Raw genomic sequence first — 8,990 nt, 5'->3', positions numbered from 1 at the left:
GATCTGTTCTTTTTTGTCTTTTATAGATGTAAAAGTTCAGAGATAGATATTTTCCCCTAATTACTGCTTTGACTACAGCCCATAAATTTTGCCCTGTAATTTCATTGTTTTTATTATCTTTGATGAAATTATCAATTGTTTCTTTTATTTGTTCTTTCACCCTCCCATTCTTTAGGATTAATTTATTTAGTTTCCAATTTATTTTAAATTTTTGTTGCAAAGGTTCTTTATTGAATGTAATTTTTTTGGTTAGTAAAAGATCATTTAATATATCTGCTTTCATGCATTTTTTTCTGTATTCTGCAATCTTTGAGGTATGTGTATTATTAATACACAATCAATTTTTGCAGAGGTCTCATACATAGCTGAACCCCACCCCCAGTTTGTTTGGCTTTTTTTGTTTGCTTGTTTTGTTGAAGCAATTGGGGTTAAGTGACTTGCCCAAGGTCACACAGTTAGAAAGTGTTAAGTGTTTGAGGCCAGATTTGGACTCAGGTCCTCCTGACTTCAGGACTGGTGCTCTATACCCTGCACCACCTAGCTGCCCCTTGTTTTTTGTTTTTTTTTGTTGTTTGTTTTTTGTTTTTGTTTTTTTTTTGAACTTCAGCTGAAGAATAATAGATTTTATTCTAGTCTTTTATTTTAACTCCTAGGTAGCTTTCTGTTTCATGTTTGTTTCTTGTAAACAGTGTATTGTTTGATTCTAATTTCTAATCCAGTCTTCTCTTTTCTTCCATTTTATAGGTGTATTCATCCCATTCACATTTATAGCTTTGATTGCCAACTTTGTTTCCTTCCATTTTTATATTGTACTTTTCCTTCTTTTTTCCCTGTTTTCTTTAGAAGAGTTTGTTTTGCTTCTCACACCTGCCTTCCTTCCTTAATCTATTCTCCCTTTATTCTGTCCCTCCTCCTGCTCCTTTCCTCTTAATTCTTTTCTGTCCTTCTTCCCTGTTGGTAACATGCATTTCTATGCCCAACTTTGCATGTATGTGTATTCTCTCCTGTAATCAGTTCAGATGAATGTGAAGTTCAGATGCTTCCCACCCCAACATTCCCTTCTATTATATAAATCCTTCATTGTACTCCCCATTTATGTGCGATAATTTTCCCTATTCTTTTGCTCCTCCCTCATCCTTGAATTCTTCCACCTCACCTGTCTATTCTTTTTTTTTAAGTTTTTCTTTATTTTTCCAAATACATGCAAAGAGTTTTCAACATTCACCTTTGCAAAACCTTGTGTTCCAAATTTTTCTCCCTCTTTTCCTCCTTTAGACAGCAAACAATCTGATATAGGTTAAACATGTGCAATTCTTCTAAACATTTTTCCACATTCATTATGCTGCACAAGAATAATCAGATCAAAAGCCATCCATCTATTCTTTTGAGAACATGGTAGAATACAATAGAATTATACCATGGCCTCTGTCTAATTATATTGAAGCTTTAGAGGCAATCTAATTAGACAGAGGACCTTGGTGTAATTCTAGGTGCCTTTTTGTTTCTTGCTTCCAAGTAGTACAATGATTTTAAAATTTTCTCTACTGAATTTATTTTCCAAGTCAGTTGCTTTTTTCTGTGAGATATTTCAAATTTTCTATTTTTTCAGTCTTTCAACTTTTAAAAAATTATTATTTTTTGATGTCACGTGAAGTCATTAGTATCCATTTGGCCAATTCTAATTTTTAAGGAGTTTTTTTTTTCCTTTTGTAAGATTTTGTACCTCTTTTATCAAACAATCTTTTTATAACTATTTTTTGCCTAGCTCTCATTTCTTTTCCTTTTTACTACTCTCATTTGATTTTAAAAATCATTAATTTTTCTCTTTTTGGGAGGGAATGTTCTTCTTTTTAAATAACTTTTCTAATTCTTCTTGTTGGGATTGTATACAGGGAACATTTTCCTTTGAGGTTTTGCTTATAGATGGTTTTTAAGTCATTGTTTTTTATATTTGTCTCTTGAGCTTCCTTAGTAGCTTTTTATGTTTGGATCCTTTTTTTTGTTTGCTGGTTCTTCCAGCCTACTTCTTGACTTTGCATTTTATTACTTCTACTTGCATACTTTACGAGGTGGGAACATGAGCTTCAGTGCTTTTATGTCCTGCTGCTTTCATAGCTCTGGCTGGGGACTGTTATGGGCCAGAACTCTGAACTTGAAACAAAGGATTCTTACAAGGTACCAAATCAGTGGAATTGATAGAGACAATAGTTATCTAATTTAGCATGGTTCAGTATGGTTGATTTAATCCTACAAGGAGATGTTATGAAATACTAAGTGGAATTGAGGAGACAATGGTTAAATCTAGTTTAGCATTGATTTAATCCTACAACAAATAATGGTTTCCTAGTGATATAATGATTGGTTTGTACTCAGGGTGGAGTGTATAAGCTAGAAGCCTCAGCCAGGAGATTCAGAGGCATTCCGAGAGAAGGCAAAGGACTGGCGGCAGGAACTCAAGCTCTCAGAACCAAGGGGAGAAATTCAATTCGATCTTCCTGGTGGCTGGCCTGGATTCCTACACTTCCCCCACTAAGATGAAGGCTCTCCAGAAAGCTGCCCAGCCCCAGGAAGGAGATAATAAAGGATCTGGACTATAATAAAGCTAACCGGGGCCCCAGGAAAGGAGAAAACTTTGAAAGAGACAATAAAGGATTTGGACTTTAACTCCTGGCTATTCTTGTGGTAATTACTGAACTGAAACGAAGGCTGCCTTCAGAGACCCCAAGAAAACCTCAATAGAGAATATTACATTTTAGAGAGAACATTATAGGGGACCTGCAAATTTTCAGTGCTCCCAAAGTGGACTAGTAAATTGTGAAAGATCTGTTCACTGTCCTCTTCTGCATGTTCTTGAGTTTTACTCTATTGGTTTGTGTATGAATTTGAGTAGACTGCTACTGGACTCAGTTACTGTTAGTCTCTGGGAAGTTAAGAGCAATTGAACTGCTGACTCCTTTTCTGTGAGGGATTTCAGTCCTAGTTATTTCATTGAAGGTTTAAACACTGAACTAAAGGCTAGAACTGAGTTCCTGCTGCTTGGTTTCCAGGCTCAGAGCCACATAGCTATATTTCCAGAATGTGTTCCATGCTTGGTACTCAACTAGACCCAGCATTTGTTTGGGACTGATTCTCTCTGACCTAGATATGTGCCCAATAACTGGGTAATGGGAAACAGAGGTGCCAGATGGTTCCTGTACTTAGCACTAGTTCAGGGATCTCCTGAGATTTTTTTTCTACCTCAGTATTTCCTACCCTGGTGTTCTGGCTCAGTTCTCTTTCTGCCCTTAGGTGCTGAAATATTCCCCCAGTGGTGCCTCAGTGTTGGCAAACATCTCTATCTGTCTCTTTAAACTGCCTTGGGTTCTAAAAATAACTCCTAGTGACTTTTTTTTTTTTTTTTTTGCATTTTCAATTAGAATTTAGCCTGCTATGTTCTCTAGGCTGTTCTAGAGGAGGTGTATTATTATGAGCTAGGCAAAAACTCTGCCATTTTGACTCTAATTATTTTCTTAAGATCAACACTGTATAACAGAACCATTCCTAGCCTTTGTCTAATTGGACTCCATCTGTGAATGTTGATAATAATAGGGATCATAAGAGATATATGCATTATCTCCCTCATTCAAATGTGAACAGTTCATCTGTTTAATCCTCATTGTTCAATCATGTTTATTTTTTTAATATCTCTCTTCATTCCTACCTTTGTACTTCAGAGTCTCTCCACATATCTGCTCTTTTCATTAGGAATGTTTGAATATCCTGTTTTATTTAAGATCCATTTTTTCCCTGTAACATTTTACTTAGTTTTTCTGGGTAAGTAATTTTTGACCAAAAGTCCATATCCTTTGCTTTCTGGAATATCTTATTCCAAGTTCTCTGTGTTTTTGTTTGTTTGTATATTTTTCTTTGTTGCTTAATTGTGTGATCCTAACTGTGGCTTTTTAATACTTTCTTTCTGATTACTTACCCTTATTTCCCTTTAACTAGAATTTTGGCTTCGAATGTTCCTTGAAGTTTTCATTTTTTGGTGGTAGAGGAATGATTGGTGGTTTCCTTCTATTTCTACTTTACTTTCTGGTTCTGTTTAAGAGACTTGAGTGCTTTTAAGTTTCTTAAAATTTGATGTTTATGCCCTTTTTTGGTGCAGGGGTGTCATGGTATTCAGATAGTTCAATGATTCTTAAATATTTTTTCCTCAATCTGTTTTCCAGGTCAGTTTTAATTTGAATATCTTACATTCCTTGTATTTCTTCAGCCTGTTGTCTTTGTTTGAATATTTCTTGTAGTCTCACAAAGTCATTGGTTTCTATCTGGTCCAATCTAATTTTGAGAGAGTTTATCACTTGGGCAAGGTTTTGTACTTCTTTGTCAAGTTGTTAATTCCATTTCCAATTCTTCCATGGCTCATTTTTTTCCCCTATTTTTTCCCCCTTAAGTCCTCTTACTTAATTTATAAATTTTTTTTTTTTTAACTTTTGCTTCATCTGTTTCTGGAATTATAGCTGAGTTTGTGCCTAAGATATATTTTTCTCTGAGACAATATTGAGAGATGTTTTGTAGTCCTTCTCTTTTGCATTTGTGTCTTGAGCATCCCTGCCACTACAATAGTTCATTATGGCAGGATTCTTTTTGTTTGTTTGTTTGCCCATTCTTCCTACTTCTTGATTTCTGCATTCCTTCTATTCTTGGCTGCATAGACTTTATTCATACAAAATTTTTCTTTAAAATAATCAAAATTATCCATTTTACACTTCAACAATGCCCTCACCTTGTAATATGGTTTACACTTTGATACTACTGTGCCAAAAATGTTTGTAGCAGCTATTTTTTGGTAGCTAGAGAATTAGAAAATGAATAGCTAGCTGCTCATCAATTGGGGAATGGCTAAATAAGTTATAGTATAGGAAAGTAATACATTATTATCACAATTTGCTTAGTCATTACCCAGTTGATGGGTGGGTACCTATTATTTCTATTTTTTAACTATTAAAAACAAACAAACAAACAAACAAAAACCCTGCTGCTATAAATGTTTTGGAAGTTGATCTCCAGATACTTTATGCATTTTGTAATTAACTGAAATGGGATTTCATTTTCTTTAACTGATTATTGTGTTTTGTTATTATATGGAAATATTGGAAATTATTTTTGAAATTTATTTTGTAGCAACTTTGCAATAAAATTTTTTATTTTCAGCAACTTTGCTGAACCTATAGTTTCAGTTAGTATCATTTGCTGATTCCCTGGGGTTTTCCAAGTAAATCATCATATCATCAGCAAACAAGGATAGTTTCACTTTCTCTTTGATTTCCAGGATGGCTTGAATTCTTTTCTTTTTTATGTCATTGCCATTTATATTCTTGACCTTTTATTCTTCCAGGTGAATTTTATTATTGTTTTTCTAGTTCTATAAAATAATTTTTTGCCAGTTTTATTGTTATGGCCCTAACAATTGAGCAATTTATATATTTTTTTCCAATTGTTTAGATGTGACTTTATTTGGGTGAAAAGTGTTTTGTAATTATTTTTCTAGATTTGTCTTGCCATGTAGAAACCTAAATGTTTTATTTTGCCTAGAGTTATTTTAAGTGGAATTTCTTTATCGTTTGCTGCTGGGCTTTGTTAATAACATTTGGAAATGTTGATGATTTGTGGTGATGTTATATCCTTCAATTGTTTCAAGTAAGTTTTTGGATGATTCTCTTGAGTATATCACCACATCTGCAAATTCCCACTCTTCTTTTGTAAATATAGTATTATGTTCCTTTAATTATTTTACCCAATTTTTTTAAAGGTGATCTTGTTTCCACTGGGTCACTTCCCCACATCTGATCCTTTCTTGTCTTTTAACCTTTTCCTTTTAGGATTTTGTTTATTTGTTCCTCTCTCTTGCTTTTATCTTATGACATATTTCTTTCCTTTTTTTTCCCTTACAGGTAGTGATGTAGATTCCCCCTTCCTTTCTTTCCCTTCAACTAAACATTTCTTTTTTGTGTGCCCCTTTCCAAAAAGGATTTTTCTCACTCTCTCCATTATCCATCTTCTTTCTGTTTATTCTAGACCTTCATTCTCTGATATATGACCCCTATAATCATCGAGTCTCTCTTTTCTCTGTATTCTTTATACAATCAAAACTTCCAAGGTATCCTTGGCTTTGCCAATCTAGATGCTTTGTGCCATTGCTTTGAAGGGATTACTTACCTCATGGATTCCCCTTTTCCATTATGTCTCGTCATATTTATTGCAAACGTCAGAGAGAAGACTTTGCCACATGGTGCCCTCAGGAAGGGAATTATTGATCTATACCTTTTTTTGCTGACCTTTCCTTCTCCCCTTCCCCAAATTTACCTAGAAACCTCCTCACTGTGTCCATGCTCTCCACTCCTCCAGGTGCCAGGGGTTCCACCTCACTCACTCCCAGGACAAAGTAGACTTTTCAGGCACCAATTCATCCAATGTAAGGTCTTCATTTCCCCTTATTCATAATTGCATTCATCAGTGGAACCCCTTCCCACCTCTAAAGTTAGACCTCCTCACTTTACGCTTTTCCCCCTTCCTCGCCTGCTCTTACAATAGGTTTTCCTCTTTCTGAGAGCACAGAAATCATCTTTCCTTCATTGCTAGTCCTTGGCTAAACTCGGGCACTTCCATACTCCCCTCTATCCCCCAGCTCTCCTTCCAAGTTCTTTTTCTGTGCCCTCCCATGTTGTAATGTTCAGATACCTGAACTCATTTACTAAATGTGGAAGCTGTTTCCTTCTGTAACTGTTCTGACTTTTGATTTATCTGTTTGTGTCTCTCCTATTAAACTGAGTTCCTTGAGCTAGGTTTATTTTTTTTGCCCTTTTTTGGTATCCTTAGCTCAGTACAGTTCCTAGCTTGTTGACTTTATAAGGTTTTTTAAAAAATTAGTTAGTCTGGGATTTTATATCATATACAAGAGCAAATATAAATGTTGGATTTTTTCCAGGCATTTAAGTCTGTTTATTACTGTGAAAATTATCTTGTAGTGGTATTTATATGTCCTGGGTGTATGTTGGCGGATTAACCCCTAGATAGTTAGTGTACTTTGTTGTTGTTATAAATGAAATTTCTCTCTTCCTCTGAAGTTATTAGTAACAGAAAAATGCTTGTGCTTTGGAGAAATTTATCTTGTATTATTACTTTACAAGAGCTAATTTTTTTCAATTAATTTAAAAAAAATTTTCTGTGGTCATTAAGAATATATTCTCTGAAGAGATACTGTCTTCCTTTGTCTTTGCTTATGTCCTCATTTTCTTTTTCTTATCTTTTTTGCTACAGCTATTAGAAATTTCTAACACCATAACCTAATAAATATGGGGAGAAATTGTCACCCTTGCTTTGGTACAATCTCAGCTACCTTTTAGAAGCAGGAATACTTTAAAGGTTGGATTGTATAGTATACTTCTTAAATTTAGGATTTATGAAAATGATTGTTTTGCTAAAAACCTAAATTATAACTCATCAGCCACAATATTTAATCTGAAAGGAATCTTTGAGCCTGCTTATCCATGTTATGATACCCTAATTTTGCAGATAAGAAACAGACTTGGAGAGGTCTCCATATATCAAGGGGATGATCGTATAATATTTAAGTGGTACAGCTAGAAATAGTTAAGATAATTTGGCACCAAATCTAACATATTTTCAGCAACACAGTTCTGCTTTTTAAAGATATATTTTCTTCTATTCAAAATCTTAACTTGAAAGTTTTTTCAAACTGAAGTAATGTCCTGAGCACTTGTCTTCTTTAATTAATCGAATAAAACTGAAAAAATTAATTTTATTTACTTGTAAAAAGTTCTGGGGCAACTAGGTAGCAGATAGGGTACTGGCCATGAAGTTAAAAAGAACTCATCTTCTCAAGTTCAAATCTGGCCTTACACATGGATTAATTGTATGATCTCGGGGAAGTAACAACCCTGTTTTCCTCAGTTTTCTGGAGAAGAAAATGGTTAACCATTCCAGTTTCTTTGTCAAGAATCACACAAAATATGAATACTACCGAAATGACTGAACAACAAAATAAAGGGTTCTATACATAGTAATATTGCTATTTGTTTTATACTGTTTGTGAATGAATGCTAAAACTTTTTGATCATAAAAACATTGTTTTTTTTTTCAGTTTTCTGCTTTTAGTAAATTATCTTATTCAGAATGTAAACATGTATTTAAACCTTAAAAAAAATTAAACTGAAAATATCAAGAAATTAAGAATCTTTTTACAGTCTGGGAATCCTTTTTGAATTCCCTTTAGTAAAATGTGTGGAAGATCAAGAACAAGAAATTAAGACTTCTGAAAAATAGTATGAGTAATAATTAAACTTGGAACAAAAAGTGCTTCTTGTTTAGTTAAAATCGAAGTGATAGGAGCAATAGCTCCCCTTACGACAGTGTCTTCTTTCCCATTCTGAAGAAATGAAAGTATTAACCATAAAGAGGAAGCCCTTTCCTGTCAAGGGCTGAAACTCTGAATATGTGCACTGGAATCAGACAACAGACCACTTAAGGCTAATTACCTATTGGACAATACTCTATTAGCATATGCTTGGAAAAATGGCCCTTCTCACTATTCTGTGCTGGTTCGATCTTTTGGTGTATACAAATAATCGGAGGAGGGATTAGGGGGTGGAGTAAGACAAGCCAGAGTCACTTTGGAGGAGGACAAGGAGAAGTGAGGTCAATTGGTGGAGAACATGTGGCAGTTTTGTCCATCCCCTTCACTTCTCCCCCTAAAGACCAAGGACTTTAGCTGATCCTGACTCATGCTGATTCTGAGGCCTCCAGGGAGCTAATCCAGACTTCACACTTTCCTTGAGAACAGTAGTCAAGAGAGATTAAGTGATTTTTTTTTTCTGAAATGAAATTTTTAACCTTTTTTTTTTTTGTCATGGATCCTTTTTCGCAATCTGGGGTAGTGTGCCGCTTCATAGAATAATTGAATTAAATGCTAAATGTCAGTTAGAGGT

This window comes from Sarcophilus harrisii, chromosome 3, assembly GCF_902635505.1.
Source record: "Sarcophilus harrisii chromosome 3, mSarHar1.11, whole genome shotgun sequence".
Taxonomy (NCBI): Eukaryota; Metazoa; Chordata; class Mammalia; order Dasyuromorphia; family Dasyuridae; genus Sarcophilus; species Sarcophilus harrisii.
This window is presented reverse-complemented; position numbering follows the sequence as displayed.